This window comes from Sarcophilus harrisii, chromosome 2 (assembly GCF_902635505.1).
Source record: "Sarcophilus harrisii chromosome 2, mSarHar1.11, whole genome shotgun sequence".
Taxonomy (NCBI): Eukaryota; Metazoa; Chordata; class Mammalia; order Dasyuromorphia; family Dasyuridae; genus Sarcophilus; species Sarcophilus harrisii.
Window position 1 is genome coordinate 618,282,477 of NC_045427.1, and position 14,527 is coordinate 618,297,003.

General features: G+C 37.5%; 1 protein-coding gene across 1 annotated transcript in view; it reads right to left on the reverse strand.

Annotated features, from left to right (window-relative positions):
* PML (promyelocytic leukemia) overlaps positions 1-14,527 on the reverse strand; it is a 53,433-nt gene that overhangs the window by 14,405 nt on the left and 24,501 nt on the right. The gene's annotated exons all lie outside the window — the stretch shown is intronic.

Sequence of the window (14,527 nt, forward strand, 5' to 3'; positions counted from 1 at the left end):
AAAGAGCTCTCTGGGGAACACCTGCTGTGCCCGAAAACTGATCACCTCCTAAAGTAGCTCATTCCCTTCTTGGGAATTTTTTATCCCTAAACAAAGCCATTAAATGCCTGCCTGGACTCTTCTCAGAAGCTAATTTTTATTTATTTGTTTGTTCATGGTGAAATCCCATTAAGATAATGGATTTAAAGTGCCTTTTGATGCCCAAGCCTCTATAAATACAAGCTGATGGATTTTGAGGCCCGATGGCTCAACGTGAACTTGGGAGCTGCTAACATGGCACCCCAAGGATCTGCCTTTGGTCCTGTGCTGTTTGACAGTTTTTAACCAATGACCTGGTTAAAGATATAGATGGCAGTAAAAATGGGAGAGAAAGAGAGAAAACCGTGGCCTAAGAATCGGATCGGAGGATCCCTTAAAAAGGAAAATGGCTGACTCACTGTCACACAATCAATTACTGAGGATTGGAACTAGAAAGCTCTGGGTCTGACTTGCTGTCCAGCAGTCATGAAGCTGTATAGAAGGACACTGGGTAACCTCGTGAAGAAAGGTAAAGGGTTAACTTGGACTAATATCATACAAGCTAATTGTGTTTTAAAACCTATGTAACATCTCTCCTCCAAAATCAGATTTCTGAGCTCTGCTTAGTCGCACACTCCGGGAAAGAGGACTGGTTCCCATCATTTATCTCCATTTTAAAAAGACAAAGGGGAGACACAAAGAGAGGAGACTGCTCTCCTAGAATGGAGTCTGCTCTAACTTGGGGAGAAAAGGAAGAAGGAGGGCTCTAAGTAGGGAGAAATTTTCTCATAATCACAAGTCAGACCCAGAGGCTCCATAACAAGTGCTCCTGGATGACCAGGGGCAGGTGGAGGCTCCTGAAGGCATCCCAGCTTAGATACAGGCCGGCCTAAGTCTCACCTGAGGTCTCCCCCACTTCTGGGAGGGAGCCTGCTTAAGAGAGGCAACCTAGAGTTCAGAAAGCAGGCAGGCTCGAGAACAAAAAAACAAACCAGGCAGATTCAAATGTAATTTCCAACAATTTAGTTAGAGGCAAAGAAATGTAAAGAATAATACTGAAATATTAGGATTTTAACTGCTAAAAATTTATGTTTTAAGGAGAGACACAGGATGCACTAGACATGATGAGCTGCCATCTGTATCCCTGAAAAAAACTCCCCACCCAAGAAGACAGACTTGAGTGTGTTAAGGAATAAAACTAATGAGAAAATATGCTAAGGTGGAGATCTATTTTTGCTTGATGAGTAAATCTAGTTTGTTTTAGTATGTCTGTCTATCTTCTATTGATCTACTCATTTATCAATCTATTTGCCTTTTTATTTTTTAATTTTTATTTTCCCTAGATACATGTAAAAACAACATTTTTGGTTATACATGTAAATTAATTTTTTTACATATATCCTTGTGAATCATGTTAGAAGAGAAAAATCAAAACAAAAGGGAAAAACCACGAGAGGAAAAAAAATAGAAGAAAAATAAAAAAAGTGAACATAGCATGTACCGACATATTCATATTTATATTCTCTCTGGTTTCAAATGGCATTTTCCATCCAAAGTTTATTGGGATTACCTTGGATCATTGAACTATTTGCCTTTTTATTGATTATTTTCCTTATCTCTCTTCCTATCTCTATCCATCTATTATTCACCAACTTACTTATCAAATATCTATCTATTACTCTACCTATCTATTGATTTATCTACTTACTTACCAACCAATTTATAGATTGATATATATCTATTTACCTACTTTACTATCTCCCTATCTATCACTCAGATATTTACCTACCTACCTATATCCTGATATATTATCTATATAGGTATCTAGCTAGCTAGCTACCTATGTCTCTGTGTGTCTATCTTCTCTATCTACACTGATTTACCTATATCGATCTATCTATATCTAGTGATTGACACTAGTCATCTATCCAGCCAATATTTATATATCTCTCTATATCTATGCTGATTGATACATTTTTTCAATGTATTGAGTGGTTGTATGTATTTTTCTCTCCTTCCTATTTATTTTTAAAAATTATTTGTTATAAGAGATACTTCTTGGAGGGGAAAGAAAAAAGATGCCAGGGGGGAAGGGCAGAAATCTAAGCCTTGGAAAAAAAACAAATTAGTAAAAATTACTTTAAATATAAATAATTTCTATTCATATCTTTCGCATTTATATCACTTCTATTTCCCAATTCATTCTCTTCCCCAATCTCTTCCAGAGAGCCAGTCCTTATTGCAAAGATTTTTAAAATGGGAAGAAAACCCAATTAATTACAACCAATCAACATCTAGAAAATGTCTGATATTATATGCCATGTTCCTCGCCTGCAGTCTTTTATTTCTGCAAAGAAGTGAGGAAAAGGCCCTTCTCATGTTACTTCTTTGGGACCAAGCTGGGTCCTGATGGCGTCACAACATTCAGTGCCTATTGTTTTATTGTTATTGTTCTTTTTATTCACATTGCTGGAATGATTGTTATTTTCTTATTTCACTTATTTCACTTTGCATCAGTTCAGATGCATCTTCCCATGGTTCTCTGCATGTGTCATATTCATCACTTCTTACAAGCACAGTAACACTCTATTGCAGTCACTTACCACGATTAACCCGTGGGCATCTATTTTGTTTCCAGCTCTTTCCTATGACAAAAAGTGCTGCTATAAATATTTGTAATGTGTGCAGGGCCTTTGGGGGCACCTTTATTTTTATCACTGACCTCCCTGGGCCATATTCCTAAAAGTGAAATTTCTAAGTCAAAGGACAGGGATAGGTCACTTATTTCACATAATTTCAAACTGGTTTCCAAAACTTATATATCATGAATATTTTTCTTCAAGAAGAGAGTTGGGAAATTGGGTGGTATTAGCTGTGTCAGAAATAAAATAACATAAAAAATGAAAATGATTGATTCTATTCTAATTGCCAGAAATGATTAGTTATTGGTGAGTTGTTTCTGTGTCAACTGCCTATGTACACAGCCAGATCAATGACCACACAAAGATCAAAATCAATACCATATTAAACAAAAGAATTAAAATGACCTAAGTTGGCGTGCAATACAGGTTAGACACTGCTTGTTAAGCCTGACAAATTGGGAAATGGATAAAGAGTCAATATTATCATAGCCCAGAGGTTCCTAATATGGGAACCTTTTTTGCAAGGCAGTTGGTAAGGGACTTGCCCAGGACACACAGCTTGTAAGTGTTAAGTTTCTGAGACTGAATTTGAACTTTGGTCCTCCTGACTTCAGGGCCAGTTCTCTGTCCAGTGTGTCATCAAGCTACTCCAGGGCCCTTGAACTTTCTAATAAATATTTTTATAACTGTATTTAAATATAATTGGTTTCCTTTGAAAATTTAGAAATGGCACTAAAAAAATGAAACTGAAAAGAGCAGCTGTAATAAAGCAGGAAAGACAGCAGACACTCATGCTGGATGCCATATATTTGGGGGCACAGAAAGATTAATCCATAAAATATCCGGAAGAAGGAAGGTTATCAAAAGTTTTTTAATAATATCTTGAAACCTGTTGTTACCCAAAAGAAGGTAACCAAAAATATAAATAACTACTAGCTCATATGACTACTTTTTCATTTCTACAAAATTTATATGAGAACAATGTATATATACATACACACATATATATGTGTGTGTGTGTGTGTGTGTGTGTGTGTATATACAGAGAGAGGGAGAGAACATCTTTGATGAAAGTATAAGAATAATGTTCTACAAAAGATCACATTTTGGCAATTATAAAATTGATGAAAAGATGTTATAAATATAAGTTAGAGAATTTGAGAGAATATTACTTACAGATTATTTTTTTTAAATTTGCTTTGACAGAGCAAAATCTCTCTTCCAATGAAGTGAAGCCATGAAGACATTTATAGGTTAAAATTAATATATTTTCCTTGACCACAGGGATAATTTTATTTGGTGACATTACCATAAAGTGAGGCATAAGATAGGGAGATGTGCACAAGGAAAAGGAAGTAGTGATCTCTTCCAGATGCTCCTTTTCACAGATGGCAATGAGTGCATTACACCAAATCCTGGATTACATCAAGAAACCTTCTAAATGAGAACCACCCAGCTACTCTGTTGAGTCCCATCTAACTTGACTGGAAAAGTCAAGTGACTAAATAGTGTCTATCGTCCATACTGTGGCATCCAGTTGGATGCACAACCTTTAGAACTGGTCTATGAGCAGCATATATTGCACATATTTAAGGTACATTTTATTCATGAAAAAGGAACTGAGCAACACAAATGATGAGCAGAATGAGGAGGGTGGGCTGGGCTGCCTTTGGGAAACTGATCTTAATGGCCACAAGTTTCTCCTGGAAACAAAGGCCCATCTTTTCAACAATAATTTTCCAGTGATATTATATATATGTATATATAGGAGAGATGTATTACTGGCTGTTCACATGTCATAAACAAGGAATGAACAGTGTACAACTGACCTACTCCATGGGTTTCCACAAAACGTCAAAAGACCTAAAAGAAAGGCCATACGCATGTCAAGTGGATACCATGGAAGAATTTATGGGAGGATTGAGAAATAGTTAAAGGATATGAGCAGGCACTTTTCAAATGAAGAAATTGAAATTTTCTCTAGTCACATGAAAAAATGCTCTAAATCACTATTGATTAGAGAAATATAAATTAAAACAACTCTGAGGTACCACCTCACACCTATCAGATTGGTAAAGATGACAGAAAAATAATATGAGAAATGTTAGAGAGGATGTGGGAAAACTGGGACACTAATGCATTATTGTGAACTAATTTGGACCTATACCCAAAGGGCTATAAAATAAACCCTTTGATCCCAGCAATATCACTGTAAACCAAAGAGATCATAAAAGGGGAAAGGATCCACCTGTATAATAATATTTATAGCAGCTCTTTTTCTAGTGACAAGGAATTGGAAACTGCGTGGATGCCCATCAACTTGGGAATGGCTCAACAAGCTGTGATATATGAATATAATGGAATACTATTAGGCTATAAGAAATAATAAGCAGGCAGATTAAAAAAAACTAGAAAGATTTATGTGAACTGATACTGAGTGAAGTGAACAGAACCTGGAGAACATTGTACATAATAAGTGCAAAATTGTGATGATCAATTATGATAAGCTTAATTCTTCTCAGCAATACTGTAATCCAAGACAATTCCAATAAATTTGTGGTAGAAAATGCCATCCGCATCCAGAGAAGAAACAAAAAGTGAATGCAGATAGAAGTGTATGATTCTTGCTTTTTTGTTGTTTTTTTTTTCTCATTCTTTCCCCTTTTGTTCTTATTTTTCTTCCTAACATGACTAAGATGGGAATATATATTTTTTAAATAATTGCTTTTGATTTTCAAAATATATGTAAAGATAGTTTTTAACATTCACCTTTGAAAAACCTTGTATTCCAAATTTTTTTCTCCCTCCCTTCCCCATACTCCCTCCTCTAGACAGCAATTAATGCAAAATATGCTAAACATGTATAATTTTTCTAAACAGGAAATAAGTTTAACATGATCTAATTGGATTGCCTGCTATCTTGGGGAAGGAGGGAGGGAAGGAAAAAGGGAAGAAAAATTTGTAATTCAAAATCTTACAAAAATGAATGTTGAAATTATCCTCACGTGTAATTACAAAAAATATATTATTATGTTTTTAACATATATTATTAAGTAAAAATAAATTTATGGGACAAGAAGAAAAATTGTACAGGAAGTGAAGGGCTGGATGGGCTGCAATCTACATCTCTGGAAGGGGTACTTATAGGGATGAGAACATCGATCTACAAACAGTGACGTCTCCCTAAACTTTGTAGTTTCCCAGGACTAAAAATATCTTCCCTAGTGGCTTGTATGGAATAAGTGCTTAATAAATGTTTGGTGAATTTAACTGAATGACATAAACAGGTATGTTCTTGTGTTGTGTAGTAGGAAGAACACTGCTCTTCCTTTAAAATATTATTTTGCATCCCAATTCTTAGACATTGGGGCACATAGGGCATCATTACTCTATCTCAATCCCCATTTCCTCTTTTCTAAAAATCAAGATAAAAGCACTTGCATGTTGTTTGGGGGATCAAAAGTAACATTCAATGTAAAGTGCTTAAGCACTTACATGAACAGATAGAGAAGAAAGGAGGAAGAAGCAAGAAAACATTTAAACAAAGATTATTATAATGGGCAGAAGACTAACACTGAAAGACATCAGCATTCTGATCAACACAGTGACTATCTGTGACTTTGGAGAATGATGAATATGGCATCTTATCTCTTGCAGAAAGGTTGGAGACCAAAGGTGTAATAGCAAAGAGTTATCCCCAGGATAATACACCATAATCAAGTAGGATTTATACCAGGAATACAGGTATTCAATATTAGGAATTACTATTAGCATAATTGACCATATCAATAACCAAATTAAAATCATATGATTTGCTATGTTCACTTCTTTTTTTTTGTAATGTCTCCCATGGTTTTTCCCTTTTGTTCTGATTTTTCTCTCCCAACATGATTAATAAAATAATATGTGTTAAAATAAAATAATTAATTAAAAATTATAATACAAAAAAAAATCATATGATTATCTCAATAGATGCAGAAAAATCATTTGACAAAATCCAACACCCATTCCTACCAAGTTGTATAGGAATAAATGGAGTTTTCCTTAAAATGATCAGAGCATCTATATAAAACCATCAGCAAGCATCATATATAATGGGGACAAATTAGAACCATTCCCAATAAAATCATGAAAAATGTTGCCCATTATCACCATTACGATCCAATATTGCATTAGAAATGTTAACTTTGGCAATGAGAGAAGAAAAGGAAATTAAAGAAATTACAGTAGATCATGAGGAAACCAAATGATCACTCTTTGCAGATGATATGATGGTATACTTAGAGAACCCTAGAAAATCAACTAAAAAACTACTAGAAACAATTTACAACTTTAGCAAAGTTGCAGGATACAAAATAAATCCACATAAATCATCAGCATTTTTATATATTACCAATAAAGTCCAGCAGCAAGAGATACAAATAACCAAAGAGAAGTATCTGTGATGTTTTAAAAATACAAAGCGCATCCATAAAACATTTCAAAAAGAAGCAATTAAGCAATGTAATTTCTTGTTATTAATAATTATCTAATTAGAAGTATAAGACACTTTGTGACCATTCTAGAGTTAAGAGCAGAAGCTGGAGGAGGAAAAAACACTCTTTTTTTGCTCTATCTTTAATCTAACTCAGATTCCATTATAATATGGAAGAAGAACAGAACTCAGTATTTTTCAGAAGCTAATATCTTGGAAGATGAAAAAAGATACTTAGAGAAGGAAGGCTGTCTTACAGACTAATATAGATGCACAGGGAACTCAGTGATAAGCTTTAATTTAAAAGGGTATCTATGGAAACAAAGTACTTGAGGAGGAATGACTAAAAAGCTGGGCCTCTGTAAAGACTGTCATGAAAATCAAAATACAAAATGGGGAAGGAGCTGGTGATAAATGGCCAGAAAACAAAGAGAGCTTTAGAGGATGGCTCTAGGCGCAAGAAGGGGAAGAAGGAAAAGATCAGAATCTTGCTTAGGATGCAGGGAACAGGGGAGGCAAGGTCAGTTTACCCAGAACCTACTTTTCTTATTTTCTCTATTAGACAGAATGATATTCAAATGGGAGAAAGAGAGAATAAAATGGAGTGAGCAGGGAACTGAGCCTCAACAAGACCCTTCCTGACTCTCTGGGATTGCTCAGATCATTTTGTCTCTTTCTGCCTCATTTTTCCTCCTATGTAAAATGATGGTTTGAGTTAGGTAGTCTCTAATTTCCCAAATCAAAATTTTCTTGATTTCTATGGATTAAGTATCTCATAGGAAGATTCTACAATGTTATTAAAGAAATGATGTTTTGTGAGTATTGTGAAAGGAAAGGAAAGCTCAAGAGCTAACACAGATTTACTTGGTGTAGTAGCAAAAGTGCTTCATTTGGAACCAAAGGAAAAGGTTTCAAAATGCCCCTTCTCTAATTTACCTCTTGTAGGATTTGGGGCACATCATCTGAGGTAGCTGGATACTACAATAAATAGAGTCCTTGACTGGAGTCAGGAAGATCTGAGATCAAATCCAGGCTCATTCACTTACTAGCTGTGCAATCCCAGACTAGTCATTTAACTTCTCTCTGCCTCGGTTTCCCCATTTGTAAAATGAGGATAATAACAGCACTTATCTCCCAAATTTATTGTAAGGAACAAAGGAGATAATGTTTGTAAAGTGCTTTATAAATTATAAGTAGTAAATGGATTATAAGAGCTATTTAATTATTTTGATTTAATTTAGTTTAATAATATTATTTAATTATAATTCCATTATTATTAATATTATTTCACTTTTCTGTGCCTCAGTATCCTGAGGGACACCGGGTTAAATGAGCTGCTTTCAGTTCTCTATTTCTAATCCAATTTAGTATATATATATATATATATATATATATATATATATACACACCAAGATTATAGATCATAGATCAGAAAAATACTATGGAAATAAATAAGACATTGGAGTGCTTGCAAGACAAGCCCTTGCAAGATATTCCATCTTAGGAATGGGATAGAGAGAGTTGTGTATTAGATGATAATAAAGCTATGTCAGATTTATCGAGTTAAGTATATGATCAAAAGTCAAGGTATGGTTAATGTTCTCCCTGAGAACTATCTTTGACCTTATTCTCTTGCACATTTGGAGTCAAGAAGATCTGTGTCTAGATCTCACTCCGGACCTTGCTAATTGTATGATCCTGGGTAAATCACTTATGCTCTGTCTGTCTCAATTTCCTCAACTATAAGATGAAGAACAAAATAGCCCTTAAAATCTAGAATTGTCAGGAGACCAAATGAGATATTTGCAAAACACTTAGCACAGTACCTGATATATAGTAGGTGTTTAATAAATGCTTATTTTTTTTCCTCCTGAAAGACCACAGGACTACTGTTCTACAGCTAGAAGGGATCTCTAAAACCAACCATTTCAACTCATTTTACCTAGGAGAAAATTTGGAATGAGATATAAAGTGACTTGCGAAGTCATACAGGTAGTCACTGTTAAAAGGAGGTATTTGAGCCCAGGCTCCTCCAGAGCAATTTCCACAGAATCACAGGGGTATATTTTCTCAAATTTTTGAATGACACAAGGAACAGCTAAGATGTCAGAGAACGGAAAAGGTATTCAAAAACAACCCTGAGAGGTCAAAACAGTATTAGATATTACAGTATTAAGATAAACAGTTAAGATTAGATAAATAGTATTAGAAAATTGATGGAGATAAATGTAAAAATCAACACTTGAATTCAAGTAATCAATTGCAAATATATACAAATACAAAAAATAATTGTGAAGACAGAGTAAGAGTTCAGGTAAAAGGGAACCAGGCATCTTTGTGTACGGCATACAATTTCATGAGGCAGCTAGATGGTACAGTGAATAGAGCCTGAAGTCAGGAAAATCTAAGTTCAAATCTGGCTTCAAAAACTTACACTGTATGACCCCGGGCAAAATCAGTTAACTATTTGTTGCAGTTTTCCCAAACAAGGAATAACATACTCCTCAACAAGAATAACAAATTGTAAGGATCAAACAAGATGACATTTGTAAAACATTTAACATAGGGTATGGCACAAACAAGCATTATATATGTGATTATTTATTATTATTATATTATGGTGGCCAATATTATTATATTATGTGGCTAATTCCACAAAGCTGTACTTATAAAACCATTGTCCCCAAGATCATCCTAGAATTTTAACATGAAGGGACTTCAGAGGCCACCTGGTCCAACCTGTACCTGTGCATCCAACAAGTCCCACTAAACTCTGTACTCGTCAAATCACAACTGAAATACTCTGAAAACCATCTCTTTGGAATAACACTGACAAGAAAGACCACACCTAGAAAAGGCTGAGCAGGGCAGGTAATGGGCTAGAGATCATATCATTCAAGAACCAACTGGGAGAATCAGGGATGCTCAATCTGGGAAAGTGAAGGCTTGGAGGGAGACAGGATTTGGAAGCTGTGAGTAGATTAGGAGCCAAAACATATGGAGTTGAATACAGATCCTCCTACTTTCTTCCTTGGGTTGTGACTTTGACCAAACCATCATACTTCCTGGGGCCAGAGTTTCTTTATTTATAAAATAATAGACTTGTCTATCCTATAAATGGATCTCTAGGGTCCATTCCAAGCCTACATTTTTTAAAGCCTACAACTATGGAAATAACTGAAGAGCTGACATTTAGGAAAAAAGATTAGACTTATTTGGTCTGGAAGATGGAAAGACTTAACAATAGATGTAGAAAGTTAATCTGTCAAGAAGTACTTATTAAAGCAATGTTGTGGGATGATCAGCTGTGAATGACTTTGTTATTCTCAGCAATCCACAAGTACCTGAAGGATTTATGATGGAAAATGCTATCAGAGAAAGAACTGATTGTGTCTGAACACAGATTGAAGCATGCTCTTTTTTAACTTTATTTTCTTGAGTTTTATTTTTGTTGTTGTTGGGGGGAAATTGTGTTTTCTTTCACCAACATGACATAGAAATGTTTTGCATAACTTCACATGTACCTTCTTAATGGGGGTGAAGATGAGGAAGAAGGGAGAAAATCTGGAACTCAAGAGTTTTAAAAACAAATGTAAAAATTGTTTTGCATGTAACTGAGGAAAATAATAATATTAAAAAATAGATAATAAAAAAATTACTCAAAGAAAGATAAAAAAGATCTCAAAAAAGAAGCACCTATTAAGCACTTATGCCAAGTACAAAAAATTTTCTTCTCAATATACATTCTAATGGGAGAAGACAATGGGCAAAAAATGAAACATGTACATATGTATGGATATATACACACATATGTATATACCAATATACATATACACACAGGTGAGATGAAAGGGAAAGCACTAGCAGCTCAAGTGGAAGAGGAAATGAGAGAGGGGATAGAAAGCTGCATTAATAAAACCATTGTCCCTAAAATAATCCCAAAATTTTAACATGAAGGGATTTCAGAGGCCACTTGGTCCAACCTATACCTGTGCACCCAACAAATCCCATAGAAGTAGAGAGTAGATTTGAGCTGTGTCTTGAAGGAAGCCAGCAATCCTAAGAGGTAGATGTCAGGAGACCAAAGCTTTGATACCTGGGAGGGGGACACTGAGTGTGAAGGCACAGAAAGGAGAAGTGGAATTAAGGACCTGCAGGCAGCTGGACCAGTTTGTGGAGATAGAAAAAGAGAAGAATACTACCTTATGAAAAGTAGGGATAGACTTGATTATAGTTGCAAATGCCAAATGAGGATTTTCTATCTGATCCTAGAAGCAACAGGGAGCTATTGACTAAGGAAATAAAATGGTCAAATCTTATGATTTAGAAAAAAACAAAAAAAACAAAAAAAACAAGTGATGTTGGTAGTTGAGTGGAGGATGAATTATCCAAGGCCAAGAGCCCAGCTGGAAGACTACTCAGGTAAGAGGTAATGAGGATGGACTAGGGCTGTGGCTACATGTGTGGAGAGAAGAGGACACATATAACAGATATTATGAGGGTAGCAATGACATCATTTGGCAATGTCTTAACTGTATGAGATGATTAAGAATGAGCAACCCTTTTCAACAATGAGATGATTGAAGCTGGTTCCAATGATCTTGTGATGAAGAGAGCCACCTATATCCAGAGAGAGAACTGTGGGAACTGAGTGTGGATCACAACACAGCATTCTCACTCTTTTTGTTATTGTTTGCTTGAATTTTGTTTTTTCTCATTTTCTCTCATTTTTGATCTGATTTTTCTTGTGCAGCACAATAATTGCATAAATATGCATCCATATACTGGATTTAATATGTTTAACATATATTGGATTACTTGCCATCTAGGGGAGAAGGTGAGGGGAAGAGGGGAAATGTGGAACACAAAGTTTTTCAAGGGTCAATGTTGAAAAATTGTCCATGTGTAAGTTTTGAAAATAAAAAGCCTTAATAGAGAAATTAATAATAATAATAATAATAATAAAAAGAGTGAGCAACCAAGGATGACCCTGAGGTTGACAAAGCCTGAGAAAATGAAAGGATGATGCTGGACTTGACAATATTAGGGAAGTTCAGAAGCAGGAGAGTTTGAGGGGAAAGATAATGAGTTTTGTTTCGGACATGTTGAGTTTGAAATGTTTATGGGATAGCTAATCCAAGAGATCCAAGAAGCAGCTGGAAATGCATGACTGCAGCTTAGCAGAGAGATTGGGGCTAGAAACGGGGATGAAAACTGAACCAAATTCAAGAGATCATCAAATGAGATGGTATTGATCGAAGAGAAGAGAGCCTATCACAAAGCCTTGGGCACACACCTTGGGTATTACAGTGATGGAGGATCAGCAAAGCAGAAGGGGTGAGACAGGGAGAAGGACCAGGAGAGAATTGTGTCATGGAATTCTGAGAAGATCGAGTGTTTAGGGGGGAAAGTGAGCAATAGTGCCAAATGCTGCATCATGGAGGACGAGTGAGAATTTCCTAACCGTGGAGCTCCCCCAAACAGGACCGAGGCAGAGAGCTTCCTTTTACTGGAGGCCTTTAAGAAGGGCCTGGGTCACCATTTGGCTGGGATGCCATAGAGGGAGAGGTGTGTCCTGTTCAAAGGAACAGTGACTTGAACATTATTTGAGAAAAGCTATATATAGCTGCCTGATGACAACTGAAAGTACCTTGAAAGGAAAGGATGCAAATTAGCAGGTCTCACACCCTCCTGGACAGTCAAGCCTGGTTCCAGCTCTCACCACCCAAGAGAGCAGCACGAGACTAGACAAGCTTATTTACAACGGCAGGGGGACAACCACAAAGTCCTGTTTCTGTTGCCATCAGGGGGTATCCAGAGAAGGAACCAAGTTCTGTTTTGACAGTATCTGTGTGGGGCATATTTTATACGGTGTGCCGATCAAATAATGAAAACAATCTGTTTTTTATTTAAAAAATAACAACGGAGCACCAGCCCTGAAGTCAGGAGGGCCCGAGTTCAAATCCGGCCTCAGACCCTTAACACTTCCCAGCTTGTGACCCTGGGCAAGTCACTTACCCCCGATTGCCTCAGCAAAATAAATAGAAAGTTAATAATGACCATATTTTTCCACCCCAACCCCACCCCAACCCCAGCCCCAGCCCCGATCCCTCAAGCATTATGAAAGCATAGGACACTATTCGAATGAAAGGACCGTTTAGGAGTCCACTCTGCGATCCTCAGCCACCATCTTCCCTCCTGATCCTCCACCGCCTCCTATTAAACAAAGGGTGGAACCAGAGGAAGGCTGCCCGGTTTGTTCTGGGATCTCGCACACTCGGGGGGCTGGGGGTGAATTGTAATTGTGGTCAAGCAGGAGGTTTGATCTTAGCTCTGGAGTGGGAAGGGCCCCGGGACAAGAAGCAGAGCAGGAACCTCAAGCTTTGCCCCGTCTAACGCCCTCATCTTATGTAGGCTAGCCTGAGGTCACACGAGAGTCCCGAATAGCAGCAGAGACCTTGGAGACCACTCTCTGAAGCCCTTTCTTTTTACAGAGGAGGAAACTGAGGACCAGAGAAGCTTTGAGATCTGCCCAAATGGTGGAGCTCAGCTCCCAGATGCTTCCGCCCCCAGGCTTGAGGCTTTCTACAAACCAGTGAGTTGTCTCTCCCTGGAGGTTGGAGACTAAACATCTGGGCACAACAAGGGCAATTGTTGACAGGAAGGACTTCGGCGTATGCCCAGACTGAGGAAACCAAGCCCCAGGGCGGGTATTTGCCAAAGTCACACAGGTGGCAAGTGTCAGAGGCAGAACTGGAAACTGGTTTTAATCCTGGCTCTGCTACGCGTGACCTTGGCTGAGCCAGTCCCCTCCCTTCTCTGAGCCATGCTGTCCTTATCTGCAAAATCAGAGATGGTGAGAGGACCCAGGAGCTCCTTTTCAGCTCCAAACCTATGGGCTTATGATCTGCTATTTCCCCCCCAAACTACAAGTCCTTCTGTTAGCTTGTCTCACAAGTTCAAATAATAATCACTGTGGTTAGACAGGCAGGGGGAAGCTGTGGACTCCTCTCATTTTGTACTCCTTCCCTGGGATCCCAAATGGCCTTCCAAGGTCATCCAGACCTCAAATAAATCAGTCTCTTTGTCCTTGTCTGTCTCTTCCTATGTCTCTGTCTCTCTTTTAGCTTTAATTCAGTACTTCATTTTCAGTTCCAAATTCTCTCTGTCTGGGTTTGGGCCCTTTGCCCCCTTGGGCCCCTCCCTTTTCTCCCCGCCCTCCTTTCCCCTTTTCCGGGAAACTTTCCCGTTTGTTTCCCTCCCCCCCCTTTTTTCCCCTTTTCCCTTTTTTCCCCCCGGGGCCTTGGCCCCCCTCCCCTTCTCTTTGACCTTGGCCTTCCCGGGGTCCCCGGGGCCCTTTTCCCTCCCCCTTTTTTTTCCCCCCTCCCTTTTC